General features: G+C 31.9%; 1 protein-coding gene and 1 long non-coding RNA gene across 2 annotated transcripts in view; both read left to right on the forward strand.

The window, feature by feature from the left end:
• LOC105342112 (dynein regulatory complex protein 11) overlaps nt 1-24,421 on the forward strand; it is a 274,235-nt gene that overhangs the window by 231,023 nt on the left and 18,791 nt on the right. The gene's annotated exons all lie outside the window — the stretch shown is intronic.
• LOC136274286 (uncharacterized) lies at nt 9,213-11,000 on the forward strand. Its single transcript, XR_010712564.1, has 3 exons — nt 9,213-9,532; nt 10,660-10,729; nt 10,882-11,000. It is a non-coding gene; the product is annotated as an uncharacterized lncRNA (long non-coding RNA).

The raw sequence follows: 24,421 nt of genomic DNA on the forward strand, positions 1-24,421 counted from the left end.
TGTTCCCAAAAATATTAAATCATTTGTATCTAAAGAAGGATACATATATTATTAGGCATTGTAGAAGAGAAAATGCTTGCATTGATGATTCTAATCGATTCCATCAATCAAAACAGCAATATCTGTCCCCATTAAGGATCTAGAGGGCTGGCCCCTAAAATATTCAATCATTTGTATCTCAAAAATGATCAACAATTCTAAATAGGTGTAAGAACAAAAAATGTTAGTATATGTTAGGCCTTTCAAAAGAACTCAAGAAAAAGGGGCTGGCCCCTTACATTAGGGGCCAAGACACTCGTCAAGTCTTTTTCACATACCTTAAAAACGATTAAAATTTTGTAATGCATTACAGAAACAAAGTTGTTGATCGTAACAATATCAGTTTGTAAAACTCATTTCCAGACCAATTGATGTCATAATTATAGATTTCAGGGGACTAAACTCTTAAATCTTTAATAAGCAATATTTGAAAATGCAAAACACTTTGTTAAGCATTTTAAAGGATATTGAATATCCTATACATTATCGGAATGGGAGTGTTTGAGGGAGAATTCTGAAATTTCATTGATATTTTAATCGTATCGTTTAAAAATTGAACGGAAGACCTACTCGTTACTCGTAACGAGATCGTATCTAGTTTATTATTATTATTATTTTTTTCCAAATTTTGTGCACGAGATTTCTCGGAATCTATTCGACCTATCTCAACCATTCTTTCACAGATGTTAGAGCGTGATCTAAACTTAATACATTTTTCTTAATTTTTTCGTAGTCACTTCCGGTACCGAATTGTCGGCCATTTTGTAATTTTTGACGACCCATTTTGTGCAGCTATAAACTCGAAAACCGTAAGAGATATGAATATGAAATTTTCAGGATAGGTAGACGATAGTTTGAAGTTGTGCAGCATGTAGTTGTTTAATGATTGTTGTGCCATTTCTTGGAGCTCGCCTGGGCACGAAAATTGGGTACGAATTTTCATTCAAAATTTTCACACGTTTTGATCTGTATCTTTTTATCAGTTGATATTTTGTTAAGACATATATAACTAAAGTGGTAGATAATCAAAAGTTCTTTCCAACAAAATCAAGAAAAAGGTGCTGGCCCCTTTATTTAGGGGCCAAGGCACTCTTAAACTCTATTACGAATAACTTAAAAATGATAAAGATTTTTTAATGCATTATAGAAGCAAAGTTGTTGATCGTACCAATATCTATCAGAAAAAATCATTGCCACGCCCATTTATTACGTAATTAGGAATTTTTAGGGGCCAGAGTACTTAAACTTTGACGCAATATAACTAGAGAAGTAGAAATATTTTGTTAGACATCATAGAAGAGAAAATGTTTGAATTTATGATTTAAATCGATTCCACTTATCAAAACATGAATTCCTGTCCCCATTAAGGATCTAGAGGGCTGGCCCCTAAAATATTCATACATTTGTATCTCAAAAATGATCAACAATTTTAGATGGGTGTAAGAATAAAAATTGTTAGTATTCTTAAGACCTTTTCAAAGAAATCAAGAAAAAGGGGCTGGCCCCCCTTTTTTTTGGGGGGGGGGGAGGCAAGAAACTCGTAAAGTCTAATACAAATTACATAAAAACGATTAAGATTTCGTAATGCATTATAAAAGCAAAATTGTTAATTGTAGCAATATCTATCTGGAAAACTCATCGCAACACCCATTTATTACGTAATTAGGGATTTGTATACATTATCTGAAAGTGTGTGTGTGTGTGGGTGGGGGGGGGGGGGGGTCGGTAATTCTAAAATTATATCGATTATTCATGGTATGATTAAAAACAGAAATCGCAAGGAAGACCTACTCGTTACTCGTAACGAGATCGTATCTAGTTTATTATTATTATTTTTTTTTTCCAAATTTTGTGCACGCGATTTCTCGGAATCTATTCGACCGATCTCAACCAATTTTTCACAGATGTTAGGGCGTGATCTAAACTTAATACGTGTTTCTTAATTTTTTCGTATTCACTTCCGGTACGGAATTTTCGGCCATTTTGTAATTTTTGACGACCCATTTTGTGCAGCTATAAACTCGGAAACAATAAGAGATATGAATATCAAATTTTCAGGATAGGTAGACGATAGATTGGAGTTGTGCAGCATGTAGTTGTTTAATGCCTGTTGCGCCATTTCTTGGAGCTCGCCTGGGCACGAAAATTGGGTACGAATTTTCATTCAAAATTTTCAGACGTTTTGATTTATATCTTTTTATCAGTTGATATTTTGTTAAGACATATATAACAAAAGAGGTGGATAATCAAAAGTTCTTTCCAAAAAAATCAAAAATAAGGGGCTGGCCCCTTTATTTAGGGGCCAAAACACTCGTAAACTCTATTACAAATAACTTAAAAACGATAAAGATTTTGTAATGTATTATAGAAGCAAAGTTGTTGATCGTACCAATATCTATTAGAAAAAAATATTACCACGCCCATTTATTACGTAATTAGGGATTTTTAGGGGCCAAAATACTTAAATTTTGACGCAATATAACTAGAGAAGTAGAAATATTTTGTTAGACATCATAGAAGAAAAAATGTTTGAATTAATAATTTAAATTGATTCCACTTATCAAAACACGAATTTCTGTCCCCATTAAGGATCTAGAGAGCTGGCCCCTAAAATATTCAAACATTTGTATCTCAAAAATGATCAACAATTTTAGATGGGTGTAAGAATAAAAATTGTTAGTATTCTTAAGACCTTTTCAAAGAAATAAAAAAGGGGCTGGCCCCTTTAATCAGGGGCCAGGGCACTCTTAAACTCTATTACAAATACCTTAAAAACGATAAAGATTTTGTAATGCATTATAGAAGCAAAGTTGTTGATAGTACCAATATCTATTAGAAAAAATCATTGCCACGCCCATTTATTACGTAATTAGGGATTTTTAGGGGCCAGAGTACTTAAACTTTGACGCAATATAACTAGAGAAGTAGAAATATTTTGTTAGACATCATAGAAGAGAAAATGTTTGAATTTATGATTTAAATCGATTCCACTTATCAAAACACGAATTTCCGCCCCAATTAAGGATTTAGAGGGCTGGCCCCTAAAATATTCATACATTCACTACTGGCTCTAAAAAGTACTGAAAGTGCCATTTTTTACTGATAATTTTTGATATTTACTGATATTGTACTGTTAGTGCTGAGAATTGCTGATATTTACTGATAATTTTACTGCTGTTACTGATAATTGCTGTTGGTTCTGATATTTACTGATATTTACTGATGCTTTTGCTGTGAGCTCTGATAATTACTGATATTTACTGAGAGTTACTGTTGGTACTGAGAATTGCTAATAATTACTGAGAATATTTTAAGGCCTAAAACTTTGTCTTTTAATTATTAAATAACACATATTTCAGATTTAACACAATTTATTAAATTATATATTCTTAAGTTTTATTTATTTGATATTTAGCTTCTTTTGAACTTCGGAAACTCACAGATCACATTTTAGACAATATTAGAAAGCCGGTCAAAATTTGGTACTTAAACTTAAGGCAGACTCCACAAAAATTTTAATTTCCAAATGCGGTGGACATTTTTTTTTCAACAATGAAAAACCCCATAATTCTTAACATGATTATTTTTCTTTTCAAAATAGAGAGATACCCGGTCAGGACTTTATAATGTCTTTGATGTTTTACTTCACAGAAAGATTAGCGAGGCAGTATCTGTGTATAGTATACATACTTTCAGCAGATCAAGAGGTTTGAATGTCGCAATTCAACCTTGTAAATTGTCAGTCTGGCACCTTGTGTATGACATTACGTAATATCCGTATACAGGAATCCATGATCTTGAGAATATTTATTGAAAGAGAAAAGTATTATTTTTATTGACAACAATATAAATAACGTATTAGAATGATTTTCATATTCATCATCTTATTTGTTCCGCATTCAATTGATTAAAAAAAGTTGGATAAATAATCTCTCTCTCTCTCTCTCTCTCTCTCTCTCTCTCTCCTACCATTTGCTGAAATCAAAATAGGTAACAATCGGCGAAGAATAATTTTTATTGTCAGACCTTTCACTCTTTCTCTTTTAATACATATATCTTCTGTTGCACGGCTAGTAATGTTGTCATGATCTAGTTCTATTATTGTAAATCTGCCCACCCTGCTCTCTCTCTCTCTCTCTCTCTTGCTCGCATATATTATCTAGTCCTAAAATTTGAGTTTCCGAGTCAAAATTGCATAACGGCATTAGCACGATAAAGTTCTATTTCAGCATCACAACTGCCATTTCAAACACAGATTTCGAGTGTAAACTTTTCTAAGACTACAAAGAACACCAGCTTAATATAGTGAAAAAGTGTTACGGCTCATCATGCTTTAATTTTCTCTCTCTCTCTCTCTCTCTCTCTCTCTCTCTCTCTCTCTCTCTCTCTCTCTCTCTCTCTCAGATAATCTATTATAACGTATTTTGAGGCGTCAATGCAGAAAGGCATAAGCATGATTATGTCCCATTACAGTATCATAACCACCGATTGCAACAGCGATTTGATTGAAAAAAACTCTCTCTCTCTCTCTCTCTCTCTCTCTCTCTCTCATTAATACTTTATTCATGCACTTGTATGCGGTTATATGACCAGCTATATAATTTTGAAAATAAGACACACAATTTAACTGATTTTCTGTAATCTATGAACGCTTAGATATTTAATCTCCACGCCTAAAAGCAAGCAGAAAAAAATATTTTGTATGTCTGGGATTAAGAAAAACCTCAGAACTAACAGAGAGCACTCAGACTATACACACGACAGGGTGACCACGGCAAGGTGTGAAAATTGACCACCTGTGTATATGTCTGGCAGTCGCTGAAAAGATTCTTTGGTATGTCTGGGATCAAGAAAACCCTCAGAACTAACAGACAGCGCTCAGAATATATACACGACAGAGTGACTGTGGCAAGGTGTGAAAATTGACCACCTGTGTATATATCTTGCAGCCTCAGAATAAACAAATATAAATGGCCGGGAAATACAATGTGAAACAAAAGTGTTTGATTTTATTTTGAAAACAAAATTAGTGATTATGGCCGGGATAAAAACATCTTAAGTTTATAATTATAAATATTTAACACGGTTCAATTAAAGAGTTGATCGCTCAAAATTTAGAATCATTAAATAGATGTTTATCAATTACATAAAGTGGTTAAAATCTTTATATTTTTTTTTGTTACTATGGATTGTTCTATATAAACAATGTAACACTGTAGTATCGAGTGGATTGGCGCACGGGGATGGGATATATAGCAATTCTGCAATTTCTACATTCATTTATTTATGTGCTGAATTGTGTTAATCAGCTGAAATAAAACTTAGAACAAGAACAAACAGAAAAAATATGCATTGAAATAAATAAGCAGATTATAAGAATAATAATCAAATCTAATTTTTGTGGTTTTAAAAAAGAAGTTACTGTTGATAAAACTTTAGTTAGATCTTACATATTTCTCTTTAAAAATGTCCGGTATTTGTTTACCGATAATTTTAAATAAATATAATTTGCATGTTACAGTAATTAAAATTAATCTCTTAAAAATCCCCTGCCTGTAATTCTCAGTAATTATCAGCAATTCTCAGTACCAACAGTAAATCTCAGTAAATATCAGTAATTATCAGAGCTCACAGCAAAAGCATCAGTAAATATCAGTAAATATCAGAACCAACAGCAATTATCAGTAACAGCAGTAAAATTATCAGTAAATATCAGCAATTCTCAGCACTAACAGTACAATATCAGTAAATATCAGAAACTATCAGTAAAAAATGGCACTTTCAGTACTTTTTAGAGCCAGTAGTGATTTGTATCTCAAAAATGATCAACAATTTTAGATGGGTGTAAGAACAAAAATTGTTAGTATTCTTAAGACCTTTTCAAAGAAATCAAGAAAAAAGGGCTGGCCCCTTTATTGGGGGGGGGGCAAGAAACTCGTAAAGTCTATTACAAATTACATAAAAACGATTAAGATTTCGTAATGCATTATAAAAGCAAAGTTGTTAAATGTAGCAATATCTATCTGGAAGACTCATTGCAACACCCATTTATTACGTAATTAGGGATTTGTATACATTATCTGAAAGTGTGTATGGGGGGGGGGGGTATTTCTGAAATTATATCGAATAATCATGGTATGATTTAAAACAGAAATCGCAAGGAAGACCTACTCGTTACTCGTAACGAGATCGTATCTAGTTATTATTATTATTTTTTTCCACGAATTTTGTGCACGCGATTTCTCGAAAACTATTCGGCCGATTTCGACCATTTTTTCACAGATGATTGCCAGTGGTCATAATTCTAGAAGTTTTTTAAAATTTTGAAATCGTCACTTCCGGTTCCGATTTACGGCCGATTTTGTAAGTTTTTACGACCAACTTTGTGCAGACATAAACTCAGAGACTATCAGAAATGTGAATATAAAATTTTCAGGATAGGTAGACCATAGTTTGAAGTTGTGCACAATGCAATTTTTTTACGCCAGTAGCGCCATTTCTTTGAGCTCGCCTAGGCTCGAAAATTGGGTACAGATTTCGAATCAAAATTTTCATACGTTTTGATTTATATCTTTTTATGAGTTGATATTTTATTAAGACATATATAATAAAAATAGTAGATAATCATAAGTTCTTTCCAACGAAATCAAGAAAAAGAGGCTGGCCCCTTATATAAGGGGCCAAGACACTCGTAAACTCTATTACAGATAACTTAAAAACGATAAAGATTTTGTAATGCAATATAGAAGCAAAGTTGTTAATTGTAACAATATCTATCAGGTAAAATCCTTGCCACGCCCATTTATTACGTAATTATGGATTTTTAGGGGCCAAAGTACTTAAACTTTGACGCAATATATCTAGAGAAGTAGACATATTTTGTTAAGCAGTGTAGAAGAGAAAATGTTTGCACTGATGATTCTAATCGATTCCATTAATCAAAACACCAATGTAAGTCCCCATTAAGGATCTAAAGGGCTGGCCCTTAAAATATTTAATCATTTGTATCTCAAAAATGATCAACAATTTTAGATGGGTGTAAGAACAAAAAATGTTAGTATTCTGAAGACCTCTTCAAAGAAATCAAGAAATAGGGGCTGGTCCCTTAAATAAGGGGCCAAGACACTCGTAAATTCTATTACAGATAACTTAAAAACGATAAAGATTTTGTAATGCATTATAGAAGCAAAGTTGTTGATCGTTACAATATATATCAGGGAAAATCATTGCTTTGCCCTTTTATTATGTTATTAGGGATTTTTAGGAGCCAAAGTACTAAAACTTTGACGCAATATATTTAGAGAAGTAGACATATTTTGTTAAGCATTGTAGAAGAGAAAATGTTTGCATTGATGATTCTAACCGAATCCATTAATCAAAACACCAATGTATGTCCCCATTAAGGATCTAGAAGGCCGGCCCCTAAATTATCCAATCATATTAATCTAAAACATGAATAACAATTCTAGATAAGTGTTAGAACACAAAATGTTAGTATTCGTGAGACCCTTCGAATGAACTCAAGATTAAAGGGCTGGCCCCTTAAATTAGGGGCCAAGACACTTGTAAACTCTATTACACATACCTTAAAACGATCAAAATTTTGTAATGCATCATAGAAACAAAGTTGTTGATCGTAACATTATCAGTTTGTAAAACTCATTTCAAAACCGATTGATGACGTAATTAGGGATTTTAGGGGACTAAAATATTAAATCTTTAATGTGCTGTTTGTGAAAAAGCAAAACTCTTTGTTTAGCATTTTAAAGGATATTGGCGATGGTATATGATATCTGAAATGGAGCGGTTATCTCAAATTTCATTGATTTTTTAATCGTATCGTTTAAAAATTGAACGGAAGACCTACTCGTTACTCGTAACGAGATCGTATCTAGTTTATACATATTTTTGTAATAAAAAAGATGTTTTTAACAGATTTCAAGCTGTGCCATTAGATTTATTAAAATATGTATATTAATTTAGCAAAATACATATACACTGTAGCAAACACCTCTTTAGTTCGTGGTCAGCCATAATGTGAACTTAGTTTAGAAGTTTGTGTAAGTCTTTAGTACAATGGAGTCCACACATCAATAAACTTTTATTCCGATAAACATCAATACACTTAAGATTTCCATATACACACTATGACTCGTATTCAAAACTACTGTAGAAACATATATTTTCGTTGGGTCAAAATTTCGTTGTTTTTAAACCAAACAAGATTTCGTTGGCATTTAATTTCGTCATATGGTAATCTTTTTGTATTCATTAATACCAGGGTTAAAAATTCGTCATGGATTTAATTTCGTTGATTTATATTGCCAACGAAAATAACGAAATTAAATCCCCAACGAATATTTCTGCTTCTACAGTAATTAAAATTGTATATATTTCATCAATAGAGCTTCCTGTAAAACATTTTTAAGTCATTGGTAAAAAAATATATATTGAAGCGTCAATACACTTTTTACATGTACTTTTTTTAAGTGTCAAGGATCAACATTTAATCAAAGGATTGTCAAATAGTACTCTGCTTTTGCATGTAGACTAGAATCTCTTTCTTTACATATGACATCATTGTATTTCTAAAATTCGGTTTTGTTTTTGAAGATCAATTGATTAGCATCAATTGAATCATAATAAACTAAGGCGGAAACGTCTTTTAACACCAATCCTGTTCATTCTTTACTTTTTGCCATTGAATTACAAAATAACAATAATAACGCAGATTTACGAATTTATTTAGCAAAACGAAATATTGAACATATAAAACATTGCTTGATTCCGTCTAATACATAAGAAAGAGAAAAGGGAAATTTACCTGAATAAATGCCAAAAAGGGGAATGGGGAGAGCATGGTCTGTAAACGAGAAAAGTTCCCCTATTTACCGATGGCGGTCGTATTTAATATTTTATCTAATTGCCCCCATTATCTATTTTTAAAGAACGTCATTAGCCAATATTCAGTAATACTGAGTATTTGTTTGTTAGAAAGATATCATAGACTACTACTACTACTAATGCTACTGCAGATATATCTGTTATATACTACATTCATTATTTGGGTATTATGTATTCAAAATTTCCTCATATAAAGGTAAACAAAAATATTAAGGACTTTAAAATTGTAGTAAACAGCAAATGGTTATGCATTGGATACACATTTGTTGTGAAAATTTTTAAAAATCCAAAATTAGTCGGAGATCAAGGCTCTCTTGTTATACTATCTATCAGTTATATAACATTTGCTTTTTGAAGAGATTAATTTTACAAAATGTTTTGAGATCCTGATCCTAAAATCATTTAAGTTACGATCGGCGATCTATATATATGGAAAAGTATTACGTAATACACGAGTTAACTAAAAAGAGAAGAAACAGTAGAGATGGTATAATTACAAGATGCCTATCATCCTGTGGTACAGAACCAGCTTTTCCGGACAAGTACTCATCAATCATCAACAATGGGGATCAGCGATCATAAAATCCTGGTATGTAAAACTGTAATAAAGCAATAACTAGTATATAACTTAATGGTATGGCTACTATAACATTTAATAATTATTTGATTCTGAAATTTAACGATTTATACATTTTCTACTAAAATACTGAATGTCTTTAAGAATTCAATATAGTTACATTTAAATTAAGTCTTGTATTTGAATTCTAATGTTTAAGATATATTCGCTCAAAAGCAGATCATGTGTATATGGGTATAGTCCACTAATGCATTTTCCATAGGCGGTAATGTTAACGTTATGGTTCATAGCTCCGGCCCTAATTTTCGTTCAGCAACGAGGGACCTCTTGAATGAAAGCTCATCAAATTGTCTCTTTCCTGTTAAAATTTCGTGGTTTGAAGTCAGATTCCTTTTCCGGCAAAATGCGTCTGTATTGAAAAACTCTGAAAATGAAAATAAAAGTAGGGAATTTCTCAGTTTTGGAAAGGGTGTTCATCAAACAATTTCAATTTTTTCCTTCAAATGATAATTCAATTTTGAAACTTGTTTTTAAAATTGCAAATCCTCTTTTCTGACATGTGTAAGGCATTCTGATTTAAAATGTCCCAATAAATGTATATACACTCTGCAAGTATAGGGACTATTTTGCTTAAAGGCACCACTTTGTTGTCCTACCCATTCTAAAAATAGTTAGAGGGAAATACCCTTATATTCCGTTTGAAAGGTTTACGATTTCGTAAAAATAATGTTGTTTTCCTTTGGAAATATACGTAAGTATATTGTTAAAATATATCTTCTTCGTATAACAGTGTTATCTTCTTTCGGGGGCTGAGTGCAGATTTTTAGTTTTATATTTTTGAAAAGATTAAAAAATTGATTTTTTTTAACTCTGCTTCATCGATACTTCATCTGGTGACTTTCTTATATTAATGTGCAATTAAATCTATCAATAAATTTTAAGCGTCAATCAAGCAGATTGTGTAGGGTTAAAAAATTTAAATTTCTTACCATTTTATGCGCAATTCAAAATTGATAACACATTTTTTTTTAAAGATTCTGCTTCGCCAAATTCTACTCTGTTGATGACTGCAAAAATATTTCGTATACAAGTATAGTTAAGAATTTTGCTTTATCTGTATTTCTGTATATTATCATTAGATTGTTCTCTTTGTGTTGTTTGGACTGATTGCTTATGGGATATCGGGTGACATTGATACTTACCAAAAAGGTTTGATTATTTTTTATCAACTGAAGTCCGATGTTTGTAAAAGACAGAACTTGATTCAGAAAAAATACCATGAGACTTGTGTTAATGAAGCATTAACTCAAATTATTTATACTCGTCTGTCAAACTATGATTTAAACTTTCTTTTTGTGTAGATGATGACAAACGCAGACAGTTTGAGTTTTTATCTCGATCTAAGCGGCCACCAAAACGATCTTCCAATTGTTGGTGGTATTCTTCACATGGTTAAAGAGGAGTTAAATAAAAATTAAAGGGAAAATAAAATCTTTGGAATATTATTTTTTGTATATCCTTTTAGAACCTTTTGGAATTAAGCAGAGTGCTAGTAGTACAAGTAAATGCATCGAATAAAGCATTAAGGAGATACAAGTATGATTAATGTATAGTAAAATAATGCTTTCCTTACTGTTTTTTTTCCAAGCATTCCATGAAAGTAAATACAGTAAAACTTGTTTATAACGAAATCCTATGGACCAATGGTTTAAATTCGTTATATCCGTAATTCGTTATATCCGTAAAACGAATTCCTAATAATAAATATAGCGAATTCCTATATTCTTGTTTTCTTTCACAAGACTATAATTTTTGCTAATCATTTGATCTTCAAAACAAAACCGAATTTGAGAAACACAATGATGTCACATGTAAAGAATAAGATTCTAGTCTACATGTAGAAGCAGAGTACTATTTGACAATCCTTTGATTAAATGTTGATCCTTGACACTCAAAAAGTACATTTGAAAAGTGTATTTCATTTGACCTTTCATTATATTTTTTTACCAATGATTTGAACATGTTTTACAGGAAGCTCTAATGATCAAATATATACAATTTTAATTAGTTTTGAATACGAGTCATAGTATGAATATTGAAATCTCAACGAGAATCGAACTGCATAAATTAATCAACTTTTAAATGCCAAATATAACGGTACGCACGCCGACATCAAATTTTGATTGACCCTTTTATTGTGTATGTCTATTGATTATGAAAAAACATGCATTTTTTGCAAGACATTACACGGATTTAAGCAAGCATGACATTTTTAAAGCATGTGATCTACTTAAAGAGGAACTGTAACGGTGATGTTTCATATTTAGGATCAATTATCAAGGCTACAACTTGTCGTGATTTTATTTCGCTTTCTGTATATTTCTTTAAAACTCTCCGTGTAATACAATACTGTTGATTATAAATCAGAGTGATAGTTTATGTATTTTAGTACAGTCATGCATCGTATAGCCATTGATTGAGATACAAGGACAATTAATATTTGATAAAAATTATTAAAACAATAGATGGTTTCTTGTATTTGTTAGCAAATATTCGATTAGATTATTCAACCTGCGTTCAGATACTTTTTTCATCTTATCTGAACCAATCTGCAATTTTTTTTGTAATAGAAAAAAAGGATGAAAAATAAAGACACAAAAATTAAAAAAAAATATTCTATTGTATACAGATATATGTGGTGTAAAAATTATTCGTCTTGTCTTTCAATATAAAAAAAAGTAATACTCATTTACAAGACAAATACTACTTTAATTCTTCAGAACAACCATGATGATATCAATATTAATGAATTAATAAATACATAGACCCAAAACATCACATAATCAATGGCGGATGAAACATTCTTTCAGAAAATAGGATGCTCAAGTTTCCGTGTGTCCTAATTCGCATTGTTCGCTTCATGTATTAGGGAAACTTTGTCTTACACGATACTTCTGCCTCAAACGTTTTGCAAAATCCAACTTAAACTAGAAGTATGAATAGTGTGTATACTTCTTGCTCCTCATATTGATGGCGTATGAAACATTATTCCAGAAAATTGAATCATCAAATCACCAATTGTAATCTCCTGATTCTCCTTATTATCGAGGACATGTTGTCTTTACACGACATTTTTTTTAAACGTTCTACAAAATGTAACTTTAACTAGCACGTGTTTAAGTGTTTTTGTTTTCAGAGTTTATACGCATTGGGCTTTATTGGAAATCGATGTTTAAGACCATGGTTAATATCATTCTAAGAAGGTATACACAAATATCTACACGGGATACAATGTTATGTGTTCTAACACTTCTGCTTATCTTTTCACCAAATGCATTAGACCTTATCGCTGAATTGGTGAAACTTTTACAAAATTTTTACTTGCAACCATTGCTTAGGACAGCAGTCTACGATCGGCTTCAAACCAAATGCGTCAAACGGACCTTAAGTGTCTTTAGACCTAATAAGTATAAACAATTAAGACGAACTGGAGAAGAAATTCGTTACCACTGCGCACATGACGCTGAAATGGCGGGACGAGTTTCTACCGTGGATCGAGGCAGAGTCTTACCTTTCCTGAAAACGAGTGTGGAAACCGAACTCTGTGTTAAAGAATGGTTTTACGAGTTTAAAAGACAGGCGTCTCTTTTTATAACGTTGTATTGGCGATTGATGGAACTGTTACTTGAAAACCTCATGAATAGTTTCAGTCACATTGTTCTATCGACCTAATTTTTTCCGTTTAATACAGACGTGAAATGTTTAGTTCACTCTGTGGTCACACTATATACACTGAATTAAAGACTTTGAGTTCATCAAGCGATTGTGTTGAAATGTGAAATTACAAAGTAATGAAGTGACAAGTCAGTTCAACTTCACAAAACATCGACAATTCTGGAACAAACAGTATCGTAGCATATACCCTCAATTTTTAACGAAAACCTGACTTTTACTTTGAAAATCTCGTCAACATTGATTCTGTTGTGGGTTTTTTTTTTGGTGTTCAAATCATCAGTTGCCGTTCCCGCTTATATTAGAGAAGAGATGTCCTTCTGTTTCACTGTGGCTCTAGGTTTCATTATCTTCTTGACAATCATTAGTTCTGAAATACCTGCCAACTCGGACAGTTAACATGTCTACATATACACAGAAGTTTTAAGTATAGACTGGATTGTTCTTGTTTTAAAAAATAGATGCCATGTCGATGAAATAAAGATAGGGTACCCTATTTTGAGACACAGTTACAACATTAGTGTGCAAGATTCAAACTTTTTCTAAAGAAATTGTTTTAGAGAGGACACCAATCAACCCCATCATTTTTTCAAATATCTAAATTTTCAAAATAAGTCAGTAGGTGCGCAGTTTGACAGCATTTTTAATGATTAAAAAGACAGTGTCCTGTTCTTGTATGCATAATTTGCATAGAAAACCACATGTGGAATGCCGTACTAATTGCTTTTGTATCTGTTGGCAACAGTTTTGGTCAGTTTTGGGCAGACACAGCCAATTCAATACATATTTACATTCTTATCCTTTAATGTACAAGATGGCCGCACATCCCCCTTAAGTTTAAGGATTATTGCACACTGTCTAAGCATGGGTTATTTCCTTTTATGGAAAACTTGCATAAACAATATCGAAAGCATTATCTAACACATGTCAATCATACTTGTATCCCCCCATCCTTAATTGGATGCATTTACATGTGCCTGCGGGTCTGTAGCTCCCAGCCTGAAAACATTCGGGTAGACAAATTGGGAACTACAGTTCCACACGTGTTAAAAAGTTGCAATTTACAATGCACAAAAATGTACTAGTTTTCCGCCACATTGCCTAATGTTAATCCCACCAGTCAGACATAGAAATATATCTGGCACTCATGTGTCATGTTTAAACCAATGAAAATGTGTCATTTCAGACAAAGGGAAACCAAAGATATAATTATATAAGTCCTATATGAAAATACTTGTCTGGAGGATATATTTTCCCTCATGACACCGTCTGGCACATAGCTCATAACTTATGATTATAATGATTTATTAGAAATCTGTATGTTAATTGTAGGTGACAAATGTTATAGTTGTTAATTTATTGTAAAACCTGATCGGACGGGTTGTAAGATATTGAGGCGTTGTGGAACGTGGAGGATCGTGATGGAGCGTGATGGAGCGTGATGGACACATGTGGACGATGCACGAGATTATGGAGGCCCGTGGAGAACCATGATCTAATATTTCCTTTGTACATATGAATATAAATATATTGTTTATTTTGTTTTCATATAGTTGTTGTTTAATGGAAAACAGGAGTCAACCAAATGAATTAATAAGGGATAAACATTAAAAGAACCATTATAAAAGTTCAGTTGTGATATTTTGGTGGCAGCGGTGAGATGACTCTTTGTTAGCCAAGTATTGTAATGTATTGTATTGTATTTTTTTTTTTTTTAGTACAAACGGTGATTTTCATTTTTGTCATTCATTGGTCGGACTTTGTTTGAATTTTAAATTTGAAGTAAATGAACATGTGGTTTTTCAATTTTATTTCTTCTGTTTTTATAAATTTTGAAACTGTTTTTTGTAACAATGGGTGAGATGGTTCGGATTGAACCATTCGGGAGTTACTTACAAGATTTTGTTGAAAAGAAAGAGAGAGAACAGTTTGAAAAAATGGAAAGAGTAGCAGAGAGAGAAGCTAAAAAGTTTGAAAGTGAAATTGAGTTAGAAAAAATCAAAAGAGAAACTGAATTGCAATGAGATAAATCGTATGAGAACACTAAAGACTTATTTTTGAAAGAACAATTACGTCTTAACAGCTGTAGTAATCAATTAGGAATGTATCTTAAGGAGCGTCATCCAAAAACTGTAGAGGAAATGCCGAATCTGGCAAACCAGTTCATTGAAGCTCATAGTTATTCATCATTCGTTAAAGACTTTCTAGTTTTTCAGAATCAAAATCCTAGACACAGTGGTTTCAGAAGCGCTGGCAGTAGAACTGACCCGAAGCAGCAACCATCTTCAACTTCATCACAGCAGAACTACGACAGAAGGTGTTACATTTGTTATAGAAATGGACATTTGGCAAAAGACTGTAATAATAAACAGACACATTTACTCCTTCGCACAGCAACTAGAAAGCAGTAGCTTTACAGATTCGTCATAAATGTGAGTTAAACTGTGATGAATCTAATGACAGTTCTAGTTTCAGTTTATCAAACTCCACAGAAGACTCAACCAACGAGGTCATACCATGTCCAAATCAGCCGGATATGTGATCAGCATGTATCCTAACAAATAACTTGTCGTTGGCGTTGTGAGACCTGGTTGCCTATATTTTCTGTATTTTTATTGCCACAACTTAGTGACTAATGTTATAGTTCTTAATTTATTGTTAAACATGATCCACCCCGTGTTCGGAATGTTTTCTGTATCGTTGCTAATTATGCAATAAATTCAGAGGTGTTCGAATGAAAGTTCACAAGGCTTCACCGAGATTTGTTCATTTCCTGTGAAATTTCGAGCGGAAGTATGTGTTCAGATAATATTCTCAAAATACGTAAGTACTGATCGTTTTTCATATCATATATCCTAGTTTGATTTATATTAAAACACGAAAATCTATTAAAATATATGTCTTGTTTTATCATCTAGCAGTGATTTAAATTACATGTTAATATTCAGAACAGAGTTATCGTTCGTGTACAACTACTCTACACGTGGTTGAAAATATAAACATTAGGTTGCCTAATAAGATCATAGCCATGTTTAATGGTTGTGGTGGGCAATACCATGCTTTTAAAAAAAAATCGGGTGTCTGTTATGTGTAAAAACTTGTATAAAAACCATTTTCAAGGAACATTCTGCATAAAATAGTATAGTCTGTTTCACCACTGATGCTATAAATAGGTCAGGCGCGGGTCAAAAATTAATCCGTATGGCGATCGCTACTAAACATGTTAATATTGTTGCAACATAAAAAAAATATAACTTTTTTTCTTTTGTCATATTTATATCTAGACCTCATTTATCCACCAGGTAATGAAGATAAAGTTGAAAATCTATAAATGTCTAGTTTACATATTAGATTACAAGTACCTAGATTCTATGGACTATAAACACAACACACGACTTAGAGGGTCAAGTAAAACCACGTGGTCTGATTTGAATTTGAATGACACTAACATTCGCAGAGGTGTGATCGGACGGGGTGTAAGATATTGAAGCGTGGTGGATCTTGGTGAATTGTGATGGAACGTGGAGGAACGTGGTGGAGTGTGGTGGAACGTGGTGAAGCGTGGTGGACAGATGTGGACAATGCATGAAATTGTGGAGGCCCTTGGAGAACAAATATTTCCTTTGTACATATGTAGATAAATTTATTGTTTATTTCTTTTTCATATTGTTGTTGTTTATTGAAAACAGGAGTAATCCAAGTGAATTAGTAAGGAGTAAAACGTTTCACGAACCCATCACAACAGTTCAGTTTTGACAGTATACAAACTTGGAAGATCGCTATTATTGTTTAATAAGGTATTTTATCGACAGCTACGATATTTTTATCAAAAAGTCACACCTACAATGGGTCGCAGGTTAGGACCTCACGCGTTTGGCTGGTGCTTATTTTTAACAGATTATGCAAATTGGTTTTTCCTCGATGTATTACTGAAGCCATCGCCGACCACCATGGCACGTCTCATCGATCTGTCCTCGACCAGTTTGCAAATATAATTTGAATATATTTAGTATTGTTAGCTTAATGAGAGATTCAAACTTATATAACCAATTTGATATGCACTTATAAAAAAAATGTTAAATAATATCTTTTATTAATAAAAAATGTCTTTAAAAAGTTTCTTGCAAGATTTTTTTTTAGACGTGGAAACGAATTTAATAACCTGTTAAAATGATTGTTCCATGTATGTTTTATATCATTGACTAAGAGCATATGTAATAGCTGTAAAAAAAAAAATCGGAAGGTTAATCAACACAGTGGGAAATTAACTGTATCCAACGTGAGGAACTCGTCCTTCCATTTAAGTGTCAGGTACGTTGTGGTGACGCCTTTTTCTATAATTCGTCTAGCTTGTTTATTCGAAGGATGCTAGTACATGTAGGTCTGTCTGACGCATTTCATTTGAAGCTGGTTTCAGGCTGCAGTCGTAAGCAGTGGTCTAAAACAAATATTTTGTTCAGTGTTTTACAAATTCAGAGATAAAGCCTAAAGCATTTGGTGAACACATTAGCAGAATTTAAGAGTAACATCACAGAACAATGTTCTCCGTGTAGGTACCTGTATAAACATCTTAAATAATTGTATTAACCATGGGATTTATCATCAATTTCCAATACATGTATACAGTACCTAATATTTTTAAACTAACTCTAAAAACAATAAAAAACAAAACAAAAACAAAAACATTTTAATTGAGAGGACTAATGGTTCATAATCATACCAATTAGTAAATTAAACGCCAAAGCATCTCTATGTACAGACATCAATAACTCTTTAAGCAAACAACAAATGGTAGGATAACTACATGTATTAATGTGAAATTTTGTAACAATTTGAGGTTAATGTTTGAAATTCCTTCAGTTGGACTATTGAAAATTAGAAATGTAAATAAAAAGGTGTTGATGAGAACTACTAAATATAAATCAGAGTTTACTTTTAAGTTTCTGCATCTCTAATGTTTGTCAATGATTGACAACAAAAAGTCTTATCATTTGAGGTGAAAATTGCAGTAATTCAAAGCTAGATATACATGTAACATATCGATCAGAAAGGCAAAATCAAAATGAGACGAAACAAAGCAAAATATTCTTCCAAATATTCCGCTTATAAAAACAATTATTTGATACTTTGAGTAAATTTGTTAAACTGTTTTTAAACTGTTTTGCAAAATTCTAAAATATCCTAATACAGATGCTGAGTGATACCATTCCACGGCTTAAGTTTTTACAGATTTGACGAAGACGACAAATTCCTATCCGCAAGATTGAACTTTTTTAAATTTGTTGATTTTTAAAACTTATTTTGATGGGTTTTTTTTATTAAATCACTTAATTCTTTTAATTCAAGAACTATGGAAACCTATCTAGATTCGCATTGCGTCATAAAAATACGTGCGCACGGAGGAGCATAGTTCGAAATCCCCTCTGATTTCAACTGAGTATATCAATATAGTATACTTTCATGTTAAAAACTGAAATCTGATTGGTTTAGCAGCAGTTGATAATCCGTTTTATTACACTCAGTGTTAGCAACACACTAAGCAACGGGTAACACAATTGTCACATGCGCGTCAATTATGCGCGTAGGTTTGCCATAAAATTGCCACGTCATTTCTATATAAAAGCAGTAAAACATTCCCTAAAAATTAAGACATTCAGCATGATGAAATTGACACCCCTTGAAAACCATTTTCAGCCTCCACTTCGCGTCGGTTGACAATGGTTTCCTCGGGGTGTCAATTCAAACTGTTACCCTCCCAAACAGACACTATTTACGTAATGTTTTATATTGTATTCAAACCAGAACTGTTAACATGAATGACTGTGCCTTTCTCACAAAAAGAGCGAAAATATCATCTTCCAATTTTTGTGAGTGAAAAACTTTTATAACCAGATTTGTTTATATGATTTCAGTTTTAATTTGATATTTAAATAGAATAATAGGATAGTAATGTCATTTTATTCATATCATGCACATCGATCATTTAACAAATTAAATGGAGGTTACTCTGATAATCAAAATGAATATAGAGTACAGGTACCGTCCTTTCCTTTTAAATTTATAATCTTAACTATTAATTCAGGTTTAGATTTTTTAGACACATCATTTATCAAATCTTATGGCTCACTATTATACAAGATCAAGCTCTATTTTTTTTGCTCTGTACATGAAGCGTATGACTGTGCATTTTCATTTTTTAATGTGCATTTTTACCCACTCCGTTTTAAAACCATGTCACGATCATGAGATTTTCGTGTTTTTTTTATTTTTTTTTATACCGATAATTAGCTCTTTAAAATAATTTCATTCTAAAAAGAAAGACACTTAAATATAATTAGATAGTCAAGTTTAACAACCGAGTATGGTCAATTTTACCTATAAAATCTATTCCTTTAATTACTGCCTGATGCGATTTTTCTTTTCAAAGGAACGTGCGCAAAACATTCTATAGCACGATAATGATACAACAGAGAACTAAATTTTAAAACTATTGTTTTTCCAAATTTTAATTACTGCTACACTGAACATGAAGAACAAAAATGGTCTTAATAAATAATGTTTACTTCAAAAGCGAGCCGCTAGGGGGTGGTTTTAAACAAACATTTTTATTCATCTATGTCAGAAATGCTACAACTACTGAATTGGATGCCTCCTGCAATTTACTTTGTATACAGAACAATAAACACAAGATCATCCACATTGACGCGAAGAAGTAATACATTCCAAGAGCAAAGACATAATATTTAAGAAGATCTTTTACAGTTCACGGCGCACTTTTCTGGAATGATCGATTTATCTCTATTTTTTTCATGTTACCCAACTTTAGAATCTTTTAAATATTCATTCGGCGTTTCAGTGATAGCCTGTATTTTATTTCCATAGAAGGTTTATATAATGCATTCACTATTTTAGGCAATTCCAAGTAGTTTAAATCACATATAATGTAAATTTATTTATCACTTAGAAATGCATGTTTTGTATGTTCTACCAGTTTACGTATATAGTTGCTGTCTGTAGATAAGTTTTCAGGACAATAATGTGGAATTGTTTTTTGGTTAGCTAATTGTGCCTGTATAAATAAAGGACATCATTTCTATTAATATCTGAGATGAACCGATATAGCATCAATCACATTTTCGCATTGCACCATCGCGTCATCGCTATTGCACCATCGCTCTCGTACCATCATCTTATAGCATTGTCGCGCCATCACATCATGTTAATTTACCCCCCCCCCCCCAACAAAAAAAACCAAAAAACCAAATCAACTAACTATTGAAACAACCAACCAACCAGCCAACCAATTAATTAAATAGGCCTATAATACTAATTTCAATGATATTGATGAGCAAAGGTCATCTGATTCATTACTCCGTGTGGATTTTCCACATATTTTGTGAAACAATTTGCTGTTCATACTTCATAACATACCCATCGAAAACTCGACTATCTAATTTTATGAACAATTGCACATTAGTTTAGAGAAAGACATCATTATAATCATTTCCTCTGTCAACCTCGTGAGAGAACCATATTCATGACGCCACCAATCACCAATCAATGATCCTTCTCTTTTCTGTTTTGATCGATATAAACATTCACCCAGTCTGTCTTTGCCAGCATCTACACAAAAGAAAGGTAAAATCAAAGTTGAACAGTATCAATTATTTGATTGAGTGTTTTATTAACAAAAGTCATTTGGTTTTTTCTGACTCACAATCTGCCTTTTACCAAGATCTAAGATGATTTCAGTTGATAAAAAAAAATCAAACCTTTTTGGTTAGTATTGACGTCACCCAATATCCCATAAGCAATCAGTTCAAACATCACAAATAGAGCAATCTAATGATGAAATACAGAACTTCAGTTAAAACAAGATAAATACCTATATAAGAAAGACAAGCACAGTCATCAACATTGTAAAAATTGGCAAAAAGTTTAAATAAAAATAAATAAAAAGTTTTTATGCATATGCATAAGTGTCTTTTTAAGTTTTAGGTTGTGCATAAGATGGTAGGAAATTTAAATTAGTTAACCCTACATGATCTGGTTTACTGTAAATGACATTTGGCTGTGTATTCTATTTAGCGCTTTTGGCGGAATGCAGCTTCCGCTAAATCAAGTACATCGCTAAATGCCATACATATATGTATACAAATAGTCAAATTCAGGAATACGCTAATTCAAATCCACGCCAACGTGTTCAAAAAACTAATTTCCGCAAAATATTGTACACGCCACATACAATAGTGGTCGGGTATGCAATCCATTTTAAACACTATTGAAATGAATTATTTCAATAGTGGTTAGGAATGCATTTCATTGTAACCACTTTTGAAATAAATTATATCAATAGAGGTTAGGGTGGCGTTTCATTACAACCACTGTTAAAATAAAATATTTTAATAGCGGTAGGGATACATGTTATTTTTATGCCTAATATTTCATCTGCGAATAACACTTTCGGTTCCAGATGACAGGTGGTATGGGCACATGATCATAAAAAGGTAAATAAAAATATCATTATTGAAAAGGAATTCATCATCTCATAAGACATACTTCTTATATTTAGAAATTGCCTACTGGAAAGGAAGATGTTACACACAGACATAATAAAAGACATCAACTGAAATGTATCCAAACCACTATTGAAATACTTTATTTCAACAGTGGTTGTAAGAAAACGCATCTTTAACCGTTTGGTTGAACTCAAAACTATATATTACTGCTCAAAAACCCTTCAATGGTCTTAATCAATACTAAAATCGTGAGGGGTGGGGGAAGGCTTCATATGCTTATAATTATTTATATCTTTTCATTGAAAAAATAACTTTCAACTCCACAATGGCAGATGGTAGCCTTCGTAATTGAATCTAGATATGAAATATTGTTCTTGTTATTTAAATAAACCGCATGCTTGCAAAAATGCCTTGCTATTGTTTACATCCATGTGAAGTATCAAAATAACAACACCTGTTACATCATCATCCGACATGCATAATAACAGGGTCCATCAAAAAGTAATATCGAATTGTAATTCAATATTTAGGATGGCAAATTGACAATTTACGCAGTTTGGTATTAATTGATATTTCCGTATACGGACTCACTTTCAGGATGAATTATATATGATATGATATATATATATATATATATATATATATATATATATATATATATATATATATATATATATATATATATATATATATATATATATATATATATATATATATATATATATATATATATCATTCTGTGCTACAGAGGGAGACAAGATACGGTCAATTGGTCAATCACCAACGATGGGTATCAACAATCATACACTTTTTGTAAGTAAAGATTATAATTTTAATTGCTTGATGTCAATCATATATTTCTTGACGTAATATGAAGAAATAAAAACGTGAAATAGCTTTCATGGTTCTCATAGGTGACAGTACTAATAACAAGTCCATAAACCTCACAAAATTGTATATTCCGAATGAAAGGTCAGCCATTTTCTGCAAAGCACTACAGGGACTAGAGGGCATGCTGGGCTGCTGCCAAAATACTTTTTATATGAATCTGTAAATTTGTGCCGTTTTATTTCCCGCGGTCTAGCGCTTCAAGCTCACTTTGCTTGCCTAGCTACTCTCCGCTCGTTATAGATTATACATATTTTTATGATAAAAAGATGTTTTAATAGATTTCAAGCAGTGCAATGAGATTTATTAAAATATGTTTATTGATTCAGCAAAATACATGTACACTGTACCAAACACCTCTTAAGTTTATGGTCAGCCATAATGTGAACTAGAAGTTTGTGTAAGACTTTAATACAATGCAGTCCACGCATCAATAAACTTTAATCCCGATAAACATCAATACACTTGAGATTTCAATAAACACACTATCACTCGTATTCAAAATTAATTAGAATTGTATATATTTCATCACAAGAGCTTCCTGTAAAACATTATAAGTCGTTGGTAAAAATATTTATTGAAGCGTCAAAACACTCTTTACATATACTTTTTTAAGTGGCAAGGATCAACATTTAATCAAAGGATTGTCAAATAGTACTCTGCTTCTACATGTAGACTAGAATCTCATTCTTTACATATGACATCATTGTATTTCTAAAATTCGGTTTTGTTTTGAAGATCAATTGATTAGCATCAATTGAAGCATAATAAACTAAGGCGGAAACGTCTTTTAACACCAATCCTGTTCACTCTTTACATTTTGCCATTGAATTACAAAATAACAATAATAACGAAGATTTACGAATTTATTAAGCAAATCGAAACATTTAACATATATAACATTGCTTGATTCCGTCTAATACATAAGAAAGTGAAAAGAAAATTTACCTGAATAAATGCCAAAAAGAGGAATGAGGAAAGAATGGTCCATGGAAAAGTTCCCCTATTGACCGATGACGGTCGAATTTAATATTTCATTTAATTGCCCCATTATCTATTTTCAACAGAACGTTCTTAAGCCAATATTCGTTATACTGAGTATTTATTTGTTAGAAAGAAATAATAGACATTCCACTGCAGATATATCTGTTATATACTTTATACTATATTCATTATTTGGGTATCCTGTATTCAAAATTTCTTCATATAAAGGTAAAAAAAAAAATATTAAGGACTTTTAAATTGAAGTAAACAGCAAATGGTCATGCATTGAATACACATTTGTTGTGAAATTTTAAAACATCTATAGTTAGTCGGAGGTCAAGTCTTGTAATACCATCTATCAGTTATATAACATTTGCTTTTGAAGAGATTAATTTTACAAAATGATTTGAGATCGTGATCCTAAAAACATTAAAGTTACGATCGGCAATGTATCGAAATTCTATATACATGGAAAAATAATACATAATACACAAGTTAACTAAGAAGAGAAGAAACTGTAGGGATGATATAATTACATGATGCCTATCATCCAGTGGTACAGAACCAGCTTTTCCGGACAAGTACTCATCAATCATCAACGATGGGGATCAACGATCATAAAATCCTGGAATGTAAAACTGTAATAAAGCAATAACTAGTATATAACTTAATGGTATGGCTACTATAATATTTAATAATTATTTGATTCTGAAATTTAACGATTTATACATTTTCTACTAAAATACTGAATGTCTTTAAGAATTCAACATAGTTACAT

The sequence above is a fragment of the Magallana gigas genome, chromosome 4 (assembly GCF_963853765.1).
Source record: "Magallana gigas chromosome 4, xbMagGiga1.1, whole genome shotgun sequence".
Lineage (NCBI taxonomy): Eukaryota > Metazoa > Mollusca > Bivalvia > Ostreida > Ostreidae > Magallana > Magallana gigas.